General features: G+C 42.8%; 1 protein-coding gene across 1 annotated transcript in view; it reads right to left on the bottom strand.

The window, feature by feature from the left end:
• The window catches only part of LOC126335987 (uncharacterized), a 152,736-nt gene that overhangs the window by 115,582 nt on the left and 19,833 nt on the right, over positions 1-17,321 (bottom strand). The gene's annotated exons all lie outside the window — the stretch shown is intronic.

The raw sequence follows: 17,321 nt of genomic DNA, 5'->3' as shown, positions 1-17,321 counted from the left end.
GGTATCAATGACCATGAGGCAGTTATACTAGCAATGAATACCAAGCTGTAAAAAGTAACTGAAACAAGCAGCAAGGTTTACATGTACAGTAGACAGAGAAGCGGTAGTGTCATATGTTACTGAGGAACTTGTGACGTTTAAATGTTTAACTCAGGACAAGAGCTGGAAGGGGAGCTATGCCCCAAGTTCAAAAGAATACTTGAGCATGAACTGGATAGATATGTAGCCAACAGAACAGATCATAATAGGAGGTAAACTCCACGATATACAGTAACTGTTAAGGAACTTCTAAAGAAACAAATATTACTGCCTAATAGGTTTAAAAGGAAGCGTAGGACCATAGATAAACGCTGAATGCATTGCGTTTGGCTGAAAAGAGACCAATTAGTGATGCCTTCAATGACTATCATAGTAGAATAATAAAGTGATCTATCAAAGAAACCAAACAAATTCTTTTCTTATATAAAGGCTGTTAGTGGCACTATAGTTAGTGTACAGTCACACATCCACAAAGCACTGGCTGAAAATAAGAGTAAAACACTTTATTCTGTTTTCAAATGTTCCTTTACAAAGAAAAATCCAGGAGTTTTGCCTCAACTTAATCTCGTACCTTTGGAAAGATGAATGAAATAGATATTAGTGTGAGTGGCGTTGAGAAACAGCTGAAATCGCTTAAATTTAACAAGGCCTCAGGATCTGATATCATCCCTGACAGATTTTATGCCTAATTTGCGGCTGGGTTAGCCCCTCTCTTAACTACACTCTTTTGTAGATCCCTCAAATAAAACAACCGTGTCCAGTAGCTGGAAGAAAGCACAGGTCGCACCTGTGTAAAAGAAGTAATCTAATTATTTAGCTTTCTCTCAGATCTCTCTGAAGACTGGACTAAAATCCCGTGAGGCGGAAGGATCAAAAGTTGTTTCTTACTACTACTTAAGTGAACTCCTACTCAGTATTACGAAGTGGCATTTTGTTGTGCATTTCTGACATCACATTATCAAGATCCGTGTTCTACTTCAGTTCTTACGACATACATCATCAGCTTCTGGAGCACTGCAATAAAATCTATTTTCCTTTCTAGAAATGAATAATCTTTACATATATAACAGGCAATGTCCTGGCTATTATCATCACCGGCCCAAGCAACTGACGATAAAAACTCGAAACTTGGGGAGCGAGTTGATACTACACTGCAGGAGTCGTTTAAGACGTATTTTTCGAAATTCCACCTCTACGGGAGTGAAACAGGAAATGAGAAAAATGTCACTCTTAAGGCATTTTTGAAGCTTGACCTGCGAAAATTGGTATTTGGTTCTCTGGTCACAAATAAATAAATACGTCTTTCGGCATTTTCGGAAATGGGGGAGAAACAGTGGGTTAAAGGTTTTTAAATAAACCACTATTAAAGTACTGCTATAATATTTCTAAAGCTATGTCTATGAAAATTGGTATTTGAATTCACGGTTACAGATATAAATACAAGTTACTGAAATTCTGGAAATCCAACCCATAAGGGGGTGAAATAGAGGATGAAATGTTTTATGAAATATTCGTTATGAGGGCATACGTAAAGCTGAATCTAGGAAAATTTAAAGTTGGCTTCCAGGTTAGAAATTAAAAAAAAATCTTGTTTCACTGTGTTTGGAAATTCAACCTCTATGGGGGTGAAATAGGGGATGAAAGTTTTTATGGACTTCATGCAAGCATTTTTAAACTAAGTCCATGAAAATTTGTATTTGGTTTCTCTATTGGAAGTAAAAGATGGGCATTTCACTCTATTTAGAAATTCAATCCATAAGGACTTGAAATAGGAGGCGTAATTTTTTATAAAAATATTTCATTGTGAATCCATTTTTAAAGCTAAATATATGAAAACTGGTATTTGGCTTCTCGGTTAGAAATGAGAAAAAATACGTGTTTCCCGTTTTATGAAATCCAACCCCTAAGGCGGAGAAATAGACCATGGCTGATTCTCTGACTGATAATCATCCAGCTCAAACCGCTAAGAATAGACACCTGAAATGTGGATAGGGTGTGGATCTTATACTGCAGGAATCATTTGAAAAGGGATTGTTCAGGTTCCACTCCTAAGGGGGTGAAACAGGGAATGAAAGGTTTTTTGAAAAGATATCGTTTTAAGGCACTTTTGAAGTTAGTACTAGGAATGTTGGTATTTGGTTTGTCAGTCAGGAATAAAAAATACGTGTTTCAGAATACCCTAAGGGGTTAAGTAGTTGATTGAAGTTCTTTCTTTGAAAATAAATTAGTATTAAGGAAGTTTTAAAGTATTTTAAGGCTACACCTGAGAAAATTGGTATTTGACTTTTCGGTTAGAAATAAAAAATATGTCTTTCCACTATTTTTGGAAGTTCAACCCCCTAAGGGAGTGAAACATGGGATGAACAGTTTTAGGAAATTATTTCGTTATGAAAGCATTTGCAAAGCTAAATCTATGAAAATTTGTATTTGGTTTCTCTGTTAGAAATTAAAAAATACGTGTTTCGTTTTTCATGACGTTTTAACCGTAAGGGGGTAAAATGAGGATGAAACTCTTCAAGAGACTGTTTCGTTATGTTAAAAAAAATTTGAAGCTAATTCTGTGAAAGTTGATATTTCACTTGTCGGTTAGAAATAAGTATTAGGAAATGAAAGTTCCTACGGAAATATCATCGCAAGAACGCAAAAAGCCTGATTAAGGAAAACCTTGGATTCCAGCTACCACAATCGCATTTTGTTCAGAAGTACATTCGGAAAAGACCATGCTTCTAAGGTCTTAATTAGCGTGACAAGTTTGGAAGATGTTGCGATTTGTGAACAGCATATAAATTCGATCAAAGAAAAACAAAAATATCTGTGCAGACCTACGGTCTACGCGAGCAAAGCAGTGGACGCAAAGCTCGTATTTTACAAATACAGACACATTTTCTGTTGTGATCCGCATGTGTGTAAGGATACTGCACAAAGTGTAAGTTGCAATATTTGTTAATTGTATGTCGTACAAATCATTACCAGTTCGCTTTGTGTGTGAGTGCTGTTTGAGGGTGCGCATAAGCAGACACACTGTAAGAGAAAACAAATCACTGTGAAACACCTGCTCCATGATGTCGTGGGCAAACCAGCAGTAGAGGTAGACCTGAATGGCGGGTATTGGCATGTAGACAGCAGCCTTCATTGCGCTGCCTGTGTCCGGGTTCTGAAACAATTACCAACAATCGAGAACACCGTAAAACCAATCTTAAATTAAATTTAGACACACAAAACATATTACAATGACTTGAAAACAGAAACTCGATGTTCCGTCCACAACATTCCAATCAACCGATTACAAACCTAAAATGAAAGTAGTACAGAATTAATACAGAAATTACAAAGCTAGATCTGGGTTCGTTAAGGGGAAACAATTTATTTAAGGAACTCGGGATATTCAGAGTACCTTCGCAATAATACACTCCTGGAAATTGAAATAAGAACACCGTGAATTCATTGTCCCAGGAAGGGGAAACTTTATTGACACATTCCTGGGGTCAGATACATCACATGATCACACTGACAGAACCACAGGCACATAGACACAGGCAACAGAGCATGCACAATGTCGGCACTAGTGCAGTGTATATCCACCTTTCGCAGCAATGCAGGCTGCTATTCTCCCATGGAGACGATCGTAGAGATGCTGGATGTAGTCCTATGGAACGGCTTGCCATGCCATTTCCACCTGGCGCCTCAGTTGGACCAGCGTTCGTGCTGGACGTGCAGACCGCGTGAGACGACGCTTCATCCAGTCCCAAACATGCTCAATGGGGGACAGATCCAGAGATCTTGCTGGCCAGGGTAGTTGACTTACACCTTCTAGAGCACGTTGGGAGGCACGGGATACATGCGGACGTGCATTGTCCTGTTGGAACAGCAAGTTCCCTTGCCGGTCTAGGAATGGTAGAACGATGGGTTTGATGACGGTTTGGATGTACCGTGCACTATTCAGTGTCCCCTCGACGATCACCAGAGGTGTACGGCCAGAGTAGGAGATCGCTCCCCACACCATGATGCCGGGTGTTGGCCCTGTGTGCCTCGGTCGTATGCAGTCCTGATTGTGGCGCTCACCTGCACGGCGCCAAGCACGCACCATCATTGGCACCAAGGCAGAAGCGACTCTCATCGCTGAAGACGACACGTCTCCATTCGTCCCTCCATTCACGCCTGTCGCGACACCACTGGAGGCGGGCTGCACGATGTTGGGGCGTGAGCGGAAGACGGCCTAACGGTGTGCGGGACCGTAGCCCAGCTTCATGGAGGCGGTTGCGAATGGTCCTCGCCGATACCCCAAGAGCAACAGTGTCCCTAATTTGCTGGGAAGTGGCGGTGCGGTCCCCTACGGCACTGCGTAGGATCCTACGGTCTTGGCGTGCATCCGTGCGTCGCTGCGGTCCGGTCCCAGGTCGACGGGCACGTGAACCTTCCGCCGACCACTGGCGACAACATCGATGTACTGTGGAGACCTCACGCCCCACGTGTTGAGCAATTCGGCGGTACGTCCACCCGGCCTCCCGCATGCCCACTATACGCCCTCGCTCAAAGTCCGTCAACTGCACATACGGTTCACGTCCACGCTGTCGCGGCATGCTACCAGTGTTAAAGACTGCGATGGAGCTCCGTATGCCACGGCAAACTGGCTGACACTGACGGCGGCGGTGCACAAATGCTGCGCAGCTAGCGCCATTCGACGGCCAACAGTGCGGTTCCTGGTGTGTCCGCTGTGCCGTGTGTGTGATCATTGCTTGTACAGCCCTCTCGCAGTGTCCGGAGCAAGTATGGTGGGTCTGACACACCGATGTCAATGTGTTCTTTTTTCCATTTCCAGGAGTGTATATTCACTTACGAAATCTGTTATTAATAACTTACCCCAATCCAAAAATAACAGCGAAGTGCATAGCTACAACACTAGAAAAAAGTTCAAAATATTCAAATGTGTGTGAAATCTTATGGGACTTAACTGCTAAGATCATCAGTCCCTAAGCTTACACACTACTTAACCTAAATTATCCTAAGGACAAACACACACACCCATGCCCGAGGGAGGACACTAGAAGAAAGGATTATCTTCACTATTCTGGGTTAAATCTGACTTTGGCAGAGAAAAGGGTGAATTACGCTGCCACAAAAATCTTTGGTCATTTGCCAAATAACATTTAAGGGTTGACAGAGAGCCAAACAACATTAAAAAACAATTTAAAAGGATATCGGAATGACAACTCCTTCTACTGAACAGATGAATTTAGAGATAGGAAATAGTAGCTTTAAAAAAAAAATATTTTGTGTAAAGAAAAACTGTGTTAAAGTGACAACTTCCACATCATTACGAAATGTCGTATTCATGATCTATGGAACAAGTATTTATTATGTTTGTGCACACCTCTGAAAATAGATTCAATACATAAGAAATGTTGCAGCGTTTTCGGAAATCTGAAAGAAAGCCAATAACATGACACGTTGCTGTTCTTTACATCCTCCGTAACCAACCTAATAGATATTCCATACTGACGAATAGTACTCACAAATTGATCGGACAATAGTGTGTGGTGTGCGAGACGACTTTCTGCGTTAACGTATTACGCAATCTTGTGTTCCATCCGGGAGAATTCAGTCTGACACTGCACGAAAATAGACTTACGTGCTCGCTCTATCACCAACATCTCCCCCCTCCCTCCTGAGATTTATTGATAGAAACACAATGCTTCAGAGTTCTGAACAATATTAGGAACTGTAGATATATAAACTAGTACTTACGAAAGTAGATATGCACAAAGTCATACACGCCACGGTCACACTCGATGCGAACTGTATCAGCACAACTGCACTCATTGCCTCCTGAAGGTGGTGCATAAAACTGTAAAGAAATCACGTATCCATGAAACCGAAGCATTCAACGTCGACTTGATGATACCAACACAAATATTATGATTAGCATTGTTATTAGAATTACACGAATTGCCACAACAGGATACAAATAAGAAAGAAACAGTTGTTCTAAAAAGTTCCCAAAAACAGGTTCTACCATAATGAAAAGAATTATTAAAAGTTTTGTACTTAAGAACAACTATTACATCAAATTTCATAGTTTAAGATTTCTCAAATCCAAAACACCAATATTTTTACTGCACTGTCATAAGCTTCCCAATTATTTTACTTTAGTTTAGCAACATCAGACGACGATTTAAAAAAATCATGAATTAAAGTACCGGGTGATCCAAAAGACAGCATAAATGTCAAAAATTAATAAACCACGGAATAATGTAGATAGAGAGGTAAAAATTGACACACACGCTTCGAATGACATGGGGTTTTATTAGAACGAAAAAAGTTCAAAAATGTCCGACAGATGGCGATGGACAGCAAAACGTCAGTGACTGCGCATGAAAATCGTGTAGAAAACGAGCTGTACTGAGAGAGAGAATCAGATGCACCAGCAGTCGCAGCATGTTGACGTTACCTGAAAAGGCGCTTTTAGTGAAGCTGTATTATCAGAATGGGGAATGCGCTAGTTCAGCGCTACGATCCTATCGCCATAGGAGGGGGATTCGAACGGGTAAAGGTCCGTTGACAAATGCAGCTGTGGCGAGAATGAATTCGAAGTTCGAAGCCACGGGTTGTTTAGACGATAGACCCCGATAATAGTGGCCGACCGAGCACAAGGCGTAATGCTGCTAAGACAGTTCAGGAAGAAATGGAGACTGCAGTGAGTTCGTCTATGCACGGGGAAGTCAGCGCTCGTGCAGTTGCACGTCGCACCGGCATTCCATGGACTACTGTTCGGTTGGCAGTTAGGCGTACCCTCCGATACCATCCGTACAAAATCTGTCGGCATCATGAACTGTTACCTGATGATTGAGTGAAGCGGAGGGCATTTGCGGTGTGGACGTTTCGAAACATGGTGGAAGATGATTGACTGAGTAACGTGTTTTGGACCCACGAAGGTCATTTCACGCTCCGAGGGTCTGTCAACGCCCACAACTGCAGAATTTGGGCTACCGAAAATCCTAGAACTATCGTGGAAACTCTATTCCACGACGAGAAAGACACGGTATGGGTTGGATTAACCACATCTACCGTTATCGGCCCTTTTTTCTTCGAGGAAATTTGTGATTCTGGTTTTGTAACTGCTACCGTGACGGGTGAGAGGTACGCCGATATGTTACAGAATCGCATCATCCTCAGCCTTGCTGATAAACACCTGCTGGAACGTACGATGTTTATGTAGGATAGCGCTCCACCCCATATTGCTAGACGCGTGAAAGATCTCTTGTGTGAGCGTCGTTTGGTGATGATCCTGTGCTCACCCGCCATTTTCGTCATGCTTGGCCTCCCGTGCTATCATTGGCTTTGGGGTTACCTGAAGTCGCAAGTGTATCGTGATCGAGCGACATCTCTATGGACGCTGAAAGACAACATCCGACGCCAGTGCCTCACCGTAACTCCAGACATGCTTTACAGTGCTGTTCACAACATTATTCCTCGACTACAGCCATTTTTGAGGAATGATGGTGGACATATTGAGCATTTCCTGTAAATAACATCATGTTTACTTTGTCTTACTTTGTTATGCTAATTATTGCTATTCTGATCAGATGAAGCGCCATCTGTCGGACATTTTTTGAACTCTTGTATTTTTTGGGTCTAATAAAACCCCATGTCATTCCAAGCACGTGTGTCAATTTGTACCTCTCTATCTACATTATTCCGTGATTTATGCAGTTTTCAAATTTATACTGACTTTTTGATCACGCGGTATATAGGAGCGCGTTTTGAGACTTCCTACTTTTCATCTAACATAAGCTCATCAGACAATAAGTTAGTACCCCAGTGAGCTCACAGAGATCAATCACGCAGCGAGGTGGCGCAATGGTTAGCTAACTGGACTCGCATTTTGGAGGACGGCGGTTCAAAGCTGGGTCCAGCCATCCTGATTTAGGTTTTCCGTAATTTCCCTAAATCGCTTCAGGCAAATGCCGGGATGGTTCCTTTGAAAGAACACGGCCGACATTCTTCTCCATCCTTCCCTAACCTGATGTCACCGATGACCTAGCTGTTTGGACAGCTCCCCCGAACCAACCAACCAACAGAGATCAACGTTTAAGCCTTTACAGACGGCGCAGCAATCGAGTCACGTGCTCAACCTGCGAGCACTGACTCTGCGTGAGTATAAGGCTGTGGCGATCAGTGATGCATCTATGTTTCAAGAGAACATTACACGGAAACATGGGTAAATTGTAAGGAGAAGTGACAGAGTTGGAGAAAGGGGCAATCGTGTTTGGCCCTGCCCGTGGTCATACGGTCTGTGAAGTTGCTGGATTTGGTGGTGTTTCGCGGCGGACTATTCAACGTGACTTCAACCAGTGGTATAAAAAATGTGGTTACGAAACACTACGTTAGAACTGCGGTCGGAGAAAGCTCCTAACTGAAAGGTGCCGGAGACGCGTTTCACATATTGTGAATCACAATTGCTTCCAAACCCAACATGCACTGCTGCCGGCAGTGAATGAAGGTCCATCCCCATCTGTTAGCAAGAGAACATTGCGACGGGAACTGCATGTAATGGACACTTGGAATCGGTCACCTAGCAGGCGGCCACTGCTCAAACAGGCGCATAAAGACGACAGCAGAGAAAGTCATCGGTGTAAATTGAAGGGGATCACTGCTGTCAGCTGTGGTGGGACATTATGCAGAATCAGCGGCGACGACTGAAAACGTGTATCGAATCGGGATTCGAACCCGGGATTTCCTGCTTACTAAGCAGGTGCGTTAGCCACTGAACCGTCTAGGACACAAGGTTAACGCATCTGCACGGACTATCTCGGCACGCTTCACAACATTATTCCTCGACTACAGCTATTGTTCACGAATGATGGTGGACATATTGAGCATTTCCTGTAAAGAGCGCATCCCACCCGCAGTCAATGTCCTTTGGCTTCATGTTCACTACTCTGAGATTCCCACAGGAGATGGGACGTACCCGTCCATCGGCACTGAAGAAGGTGGATCCATTGCATAGCTAGGCGTATGAACTATATGTATTCATGGTGTCTGTTCTTTCGGACACGCCCGAGAAAACAGACACCACACATTAATAAAATCCATAGGGCTGTAGGTGTATGTAATTGGTTGTCTGAACACTTCCCCACACTATTACATCTCGACTGGCCTGCAAAATCATCTGCCTCGACCCCCACAGAAAATCTGTGGGCCATGTTGGATACTTCAACATCGCAGAGCGTCAGCAAACTTTGGTTAATATATTTAAAACTAAAAACCCACCTCGATTGGGAAAAAAGCACCTGGCGTTGTTAACCCAGGTTTCAGTGTAGATAACTACACCTTCTTCAGAACAACAATAAAACCGACAAGTGCCTAAGAAGACCTTTGTCAATGATTAAAAGCTCTAGGTCTCAGGTATAAAGAGCATATTCCTACTAGAAGCGGTGACGGTACTAAGGGCTCTACTTATGCGGAACACCTTGTGCGAGCCATCCAGTTAATATCGAGTTACTTCATGCCGAGCTTAAGGGCTTAAAACTGGATGTGTTAGAAGAAATGCAGATCTTTAAACATCTGCAACATGTTAAAGACAACATCCTCAATGACCAACCCCTACTAAGAAACAGAAAAGTTTTTGAAAGTTTCGCGCCTTTACTTTGTTCTTCTGATGATGATCTGGCGATTATCACATGCGCGCGCTGATTGGGGAGCGTGGTTGGTCAAGCTGTTCATTTTCTTTCTTTTTATCCTTATTTTCCTTTCACGATGAAGGTGATTTTAGCCCGAGGTATAGTTTTTAAGAGTTCCTCCTGTTGTCATAGATAGCTTCATATATTAGTTTCTTTACTAGAACAAACAACGGTGTGCGGTTATTTTTAGGTTTCATTTCCTATTAAGCTCGTTTCTTGTTCTATCCATTTTAGTTTTCAATATACGTTTATCCACGGTTGAGAATATATGGGCTATTTAGCCGCGACCCATGTATAAACTTTCTCGTATTAGTATGCGAGTGCGTATTCAAGTAACTTCCCTTGTCTTGCGCATATGCGTAGGTAGCGGGTCAGGTTTGTACGTGAGCGACCGTTTGTAGCTGCAGTTTATGGAGGGTCATGGCCCATCGAACATACCCCGGTGTGAGGTGGAGCGTACACCATTAAGTTAAGTAGTGGTTTTGACTTTGTTCATATGTACTGATTGTGTTTTCCTTTTCTTTTACCTTTATAAATATATAGCTATGGTGTTCTTTTAATCATTGACAAAGGTCTTCTTAGGCACTTGTAGGTTTTATTGTTCTTCTGAAGAAGGTGTAGTTATCCACGCCGAAACCTTGGTTAACACTTAACGCTAGTTGCTTGTTTCGCAATCGAGGCGGGTTTTTAGTTTTTTAATACATGTTGGAACAGCGGGTAAAACGCCGACGTCAGCATTCCCGCAATATTGTGAAACTGCGCGATCAGATACTGAGTGAGTGGCTTTATCCGGGTGTGACTACCTCTACAAGCTTCTGGACTCACTTCCTAACCGGGTCCAGGCGTCTAAGAAGTCCAGGGACGGAAGTACACGATGTTAAATTATGCTTTTAACGATTTCGCCAGGGGCGATTAATTTTTTGTCGGGTACGTTTACAATGGAGTGACAAAAGTCGTGGGATAGCGATATGCACATATAGAGATGGCGGTAGTACCGCTTATCACATATCTGCAAAGGGACTTCCAACGACTAGTTGAGTCCACGTCAGTTCGAGGTGCTGCACTGTGCTGCGCAAAAGGAGGTCCGACGCGATATTATGATGTGTCCCATGACTTTTATCACCGCAGTGTACACATGTTAGTAGCTGACTTCAGCTGATCTGCATAGTGCCTATGCGAATCGCGAAACCACAAGTAATTCGACCCAGTTTTTAAATGGTTTAAAAGGCTCTGAGCACTATGCGACTTAACATCTGAGGTCATCAGTCCCCTAGAACTTAGAACTACTTGAACCTATCTAACCTAAGGACGTCACACACGTCGATGCCCGAGGCAGGATTCGAACCTGCGACCGTAGCGGTCCCGCGGTTCCAGACTGAAGCGCCTCGAACCGGTCGGCCACACCGGCCGGCTCCCAGTTTTTAATGAAGTCACTATGGTCCGATGAAAATTACTTGATAGCTGACGTCTGTCACTTTCCACTGCAGTGTTGTCACATCGGCTGTCGGCTACCGCTCGACCGCTCCTTTATAGGCGACACACAAACACGGAGGGCCACTTCACAAATGCTGTTAACGTATAACGCGGAGCATTGTTGGAAGCGGCCATCGCGAGGTGTCACGAAAATTCGAGATGCTCTATCGACAGCTGATTTTAAGTGACTATTGTAGCCCGGAATTTAAACTCATGTCATAAGGTAACCACAACCTCGTGATATGCAATGTGTCCGAGAAAATGGCTGTCAGCAATTGCGGAAGACCTTAAATCACGAATGCTTTGCTCAGAGCAGTTAAAGCTACCTCTACCAGAAAAAAAGGGCAATAAATTTCACTTTCAGCCGTAAAAACAAACTGTAATTTGTCACAGTCATTTGTTACCTGTAACCATCCTCACATTGCCTACACGAGATGCCGCATTACCAACCGATGAGCAGTCCTAGATGGCGCTTGACTGCAGTTTAGAATGACACAATCAGATTGCAAACGGAGAAAGAATGATAGGAAGAAAATTAAGAGCAAATAAAAATGTCAATATCCTGATGAAAATGACACGGCAGAGTATTAGAAATAAAAAATAAAAAAATTCCTTATATTTGATATTATTCAAACGTACGACGTTTTACTTGTGAGGTTTATATGCTATCCATTCGTTACTCCACTTCACTGCATTTGCTTTTTATATTTATGACTCTCGTCATCCAGTTGCAACCATGAATTGCACTCTTCAAAAAATCAGCTTCACGAAATGTCGAGCGAAGCTTATTTAATGTAAGCCGATATCTGTGATTATAATGGCTGTATATGAGATGCTGAATTTCGTCTTGTGTGGAAGCACCCAGTAGTGTTCGGTTAGTTCAAATGGTTCAAATGGCTCTGTGTACAATGGGACTTAACATCTGAGGTCATCAGTCCCCTAGACTTAGAATTACTTAAACGTAACTAACCTAAGGACATCACACACATCCATGCCCGACGCAGGATTCGAACCTGCGACCGTAGCAGCAGCGCGGTTCCGGACTGTGTTCGGTTAGTGTTGTGTACGAAACGTGTGTATTTCATTGACATGATTGTGTGTGTTTGTTGTTTCGGTGTGGTTGTCATGTGTGATGAAATACGAAATAAAAGCGCCAGATTTCGGGAGCCAAACACACCAAAAAGTAATGGTGGACAAGGAATTTTAAGTGAACTGGCCAGTTGTGGTGACAGTTTGGCAAAGGCGAATGGTCCGTTCGTGACGTTCAGTGCTCATATTGGAGGAAACCAGCTCCAACGCGCGAAGTATCAATTAAGTAATTTTAATACAGGGGTGGCGAAGAATTCAGATTGTGTGCCATGCCTTGACACTAGTGACATAGCGCTCAGCAAGCTGGCACGCTTCCCCCACCAGCACGCCACGCTGCCTCACCATTTAAATGGCAATGCAACTGGACTGCGTACAGCTTGGTTTTATATTTCACATTTGTGGAGCACATAGATCAATAACAAAACAAATCTCCTGCATAACTAAATTATTTTGTCTGGTACAAACTATTGACATACGGATAGACACAGAGAATTTAACAGATTTTTTCATTTAGGTTGCCACTTAATCGCGACTTACTTAGTTTCAAAAGCGAAATAATTCTCTTTCGCGCGCATGTGTTGGTCGAGACACGGTAGCACTTTTGTAACCTCATCATGGAGGCGTGGAACTATACCTGAGGAAAGCAATGCAGAACACTTTGCAGTGTCTTACTATGGTGACTGTATAGTCAATTACACTTAAAATGCAAGGTCTGCAACCCATTCCACATGTTCTAATTTTCGTTCCTGCACTCCTATTCTCTTCATAAATTCCATAATAGCGGGTTTTAAATCGAAAAAGCTATCCCGGCATTCCCCTTGAGTTAACTAATGCTCTTTGCAGTAATAGACTGTATAAAGTCTCCATATACTTCGTTTAATTCCACTGAAAAATGTTGTAGCTGACACCCTGTGTGTGACTTCAGAAATTTTTCATAATGAATAAATGGGCACCAGTTGTACTTCAGTAATCCTTTATTTGAATGAAATTATACACGTGACTCGGATTTCAGGATGTATATCCCATCTTCAGATGCTTGGTTACGTACGGGAAAGTAGTACCAGTCACGTAAAAATGATTTTCTAGTACACAATTGCTATGTCGTCGCCAAGGTAGCTCCTGCGGGCCGGCAACACATCTAAAACCATACAAGACTGAGGTTGTCTATGGCCAGGGCGTAGGCAATGGTTAACATCGGCTGTTTTGGAAACAGATATTCAGCGTACTACGTACTGTAGACGGAGTTCGAAATGGCCCCTCCGCCACACACCGTCAGGTGGTTTGCGGAGTGTAGATGTAGATGTAAAAGTATTACTACACCAACATCTGATTGGTTGGCCAACACTACTTAAAGGCTAGACCCAGCACCGGACATCAGTTCACGCCGAATACCGATCTCGAGGACGTCTCCACGGAAGACTACGTATTCGCTACCGGAATAGGACTTCGAATTAAGTGTATGTGTGTTACCACGGACTCTTGTGAAAAACTTAGACGTTACCTTTTGTTGCCTCTAGTACGAAATTCTTATTGGCTTTGTTATTGTGACTTTTCATTGTCATTCAGTCATTTCCGTGTAGACTCGCGAAAATAAAAGTTTTGTTGTAAAAACTTTCAAATTGTCAGTTACTACATCAATCAAGTGCCTGAAATTGAGATTTACATCCTGACACCCAGGTCATGTGCTCGATTTTATCCAAATAAAGGATTTATTCATGAAAAAATTTAGCAACAATTGTGGATGTACTGCAAAGAAGATATTACAGAGAAATTTTTCTATTCGTGCCACCAATTTCCTCATGTGCTCCATGCCTGCAAATTCAGGACAAAGTGCTTTTGATGTACAGAACAATAAATCCCATATGTCAATCGCTATAACATTTTGCTGTTTCATGACCATGTAAATCTTTAAATTCTTTCTTCATGGTACTGTAACGTCACTGCATAGCAAATTTGGATTACTCCTCGCTTATACGAGTGCCTAATATAGAGGGTGTTTCAGTAAGAGCGCCCAAAATGTGACATGACGTAGAGAATGCTCCACTGAACAATTTGAGGCAGGGAACCTAGCCTCGAAGAAACCAGCCTGAGGAGACGCGGAAGTGAACACGTCTACCGCTTTGTCTAGCATTATTGTTTTCCAGCTTATTTACAGCTAATATGTTTGTTTCAAAATGATTCAATTGGCTCTGAGCACTATGGGACATGACATCTCAGGTCATCAGTCCCCTAGAACTAAGAAATACTTAAACCTAACTAACCTAAGGACAACACACACATCCAAGCCCGAGGCAGGATTCAAACCTGCGACATAGCGGTCGCGAGGTTCCAGACTGAAGCACCTAGAACCACTCTGCCACACCGGCCGGCTGTTGTTTGTTTACATGTACATTCTTTATTTCCCGTAAGGGAACAAGGAAGAGTAAACTAATTATCAGTTATCAGGAAGTCATGATGCACGTTTTGTTTACTTTATTTGTCTATATGGTGGCTCTGTTGTATCGTATTAAGATTGTCCCATGAGAGAACGTGCTATGAATGAACGACAGACCCTTTCATTACTCAGTACTATTCAGAGACGTACAGTGCAATACGATGGAGGGTTACCGGTACAGTATTTCCTGGTCGCTGCATTGGAAAGGGAGGGGACCTGGAATGTCACTTGACCTGAATCCCCTTGAGTATTTCCTGTGGGGATATCTAAAATCACTTGTGTAAGAGACTACAGTGGATACAGAGACGAAATTAATTGCCAGAATTGTAGTTGCCTGTGACGTGATTCAAAACACACCGTGAATATTTGTCAAGATTCGTCAGCATCTCGTTCGCCGCTGTCATACTTGCATTGAGGTTTATGGCCGTCGGTTTCATCACATTTTGGAGGATATTGCAGATATTTGCACATATTTGCAGTTAACTAACGTAAAAAAGTACTCAATTTCTGTGATTTTATTTCTATTACCTCCTTAAGCTGGCTTATCCGACCCCAGGTTCCCTGTCTCAAATTGTTCAGTAAAGAATCCTCTGTGTCCTGACAAATTTTTGGCCGCTCTTACGGAAACACCCTGAATATCGAAAATTCGCATCTCTCTCTTGCGTCATTCACATTCATTTTTAAAGGCTGGTGACTATAGATCGTTAAACTGCCCCTTTTTGTACAGACAGCCACTGGACCTGTGAACGTCCTTGATATCAAGAACAAACAGCGAGGGATAAACAGCGCTGACATCACGATTCGGCCGATGTGAAGAGATTGGTGCAGACCGAAAAATGTCGTACCGCAATGCTAAGCGAAAAGTCACGCTGTGCCGGGTACTTTCGGGAGGGACCGAGCAAAGCCGGATGACTGGCCGACGTTTGGCCCGCCCGTGGCCCGGCTAAGTTACACGCGTGAAGTTTGGCACGCCGTGGCCGGCTCTGTTTTAATCGGCTATCCTGACAAAACTCTACCATCTGGTGAGCAAGATGTATAAAACAGGCGAAATACCCTCAGAGTTCAAGAAGAATATAATAATTGCAATCCCAAAGATAGAAGGTGTCGACAGATGTAAAAATTGCCGAACTATCAGTTTAATAAGTCACAGCTGCAAAATACTAACGCTAATTCTTTACAGACGAATGGAAAAACTGGTAGAAGCCGACCTCGGGGAAGATCAGTTTGGATTCCGTAGAAATATTGGAACATGTGAGGCAATACTGACCCTACGACTTATCTTAGAAACTAGATTAAGGAAAGGCAAACCTACGTTTCTAGTATTGGTAGACTTAGGAAAGCTTTTGACATTGTTGACTGGAATACTCTCTTTCAAATTCTGAAGGTGGCAGGGGTAAAATACAGGGAGCGAAAGGCTATTTACAATTTGTACAGAAACCAGATGGCAGTTATAAGAGTCGAGGGACATAAAAAGGAAGCAGTGATTGGGAAGGCAGTGAGACAGTGTTGTAGCCTCTCCCCGATTTTATTCAATCTGTATAATGAGCACGCAGTGAAAGAAACAAAAGAAAAATTCGGAGAAGGTATTGAAATACATTTAGAAGAAATAAAAACTTTAAGGTTCGCCGATGACATTGTAATTCTGTCGGAGACAGCAAAGGACTTAGAAGAGCAGTTGAACGGAATGGACAGTGTCTTGAAAGGAGGATATAAGATTAACATCAACAAAATCAAAACGAGGATACTGGAATGTAGTCGAATTAAGTCGGGTGATGCTGAGGGATCTAGATTAGGAAATGAGACACTAAGAATAGTAAATGAGTTTTGCTACTTGGGGAGCAAATAGCTGATGATGGTCGAAGTAGAGAGGATATAAAATGTAGACTGGCAACGGCAAGTAAAGCGTTTCTGAAGGAGAGAAATTTGTTAACATTGAGTATAGATTTAAGTGTCAGGAAGTCGTTTGTGCAAGTATTCGTATGGAGTGTAGCCATGTATGGAAGTGAAACATGGACGATAAATAGTTTAGACAAGAAGAGAATAGAAGCTTTGGAAATGTGGTACTACATAAGAATGCTGGAGATTAGATGGGTAGATCAGATAACTAATGAGGAGGTATTGAATAGAATTGGAAAGAAGAGAAATTTGTGGCACAATTTGACTAGAAGAAGGCACCGCTTCGTAGAACATATTCTGAGTCATCAAGGGATCTGCAATTTAATATTGGAGGGCTGCGTGGAGGGTAAAAATGGTAGAGGGAGACCAAGAGATGAATATACTAAGCAGATTCAGAAGGATGTAGGCTTCAGTAGGTACTGGGAGATGAAGAAGCTTGCACAGGATAGAGTGGCATGGAGAGCTGCATCAAACCAGTCTCAGGACTGAAGACCACAACAAGAACAACAGTCACAGCAGTGAACGTTCAAATGGCTCTGAGCACTGTCGGACTTAACATCTGAGGTCATCAGTCCCCTAGAACTTAGAACTACTTAAACCTAACTAACCTAAGGACATCACACACATTCATGCCCGAGGCAGGATTCGAACCTGCGATCGTAGCGGCCGCGCGGTTCCAGACTGTGGCGCCTAGAACCGCTCGGCCACTC

This window comes from Schistocerca gregaria, chromosome 2 (assembly GCF_023897955.1).
Source record: "Schistocerca gregaria isolate iqSchGreg1 chromosome 2, iqSchGreg1.2, whole genome shotgun sequence".
Lineage (NCBI taxonomy): Eukaryota > Metazoa > Arthropoda > Insecta > Orthoptera > Acrididae > Schistocerca > Schistocerca gregaria.
The sequence above is the reverse complement of the archived record's forward strand: the minus strand, read 5'-3'. Positions and strand labels throughout refer to the sequence as shown.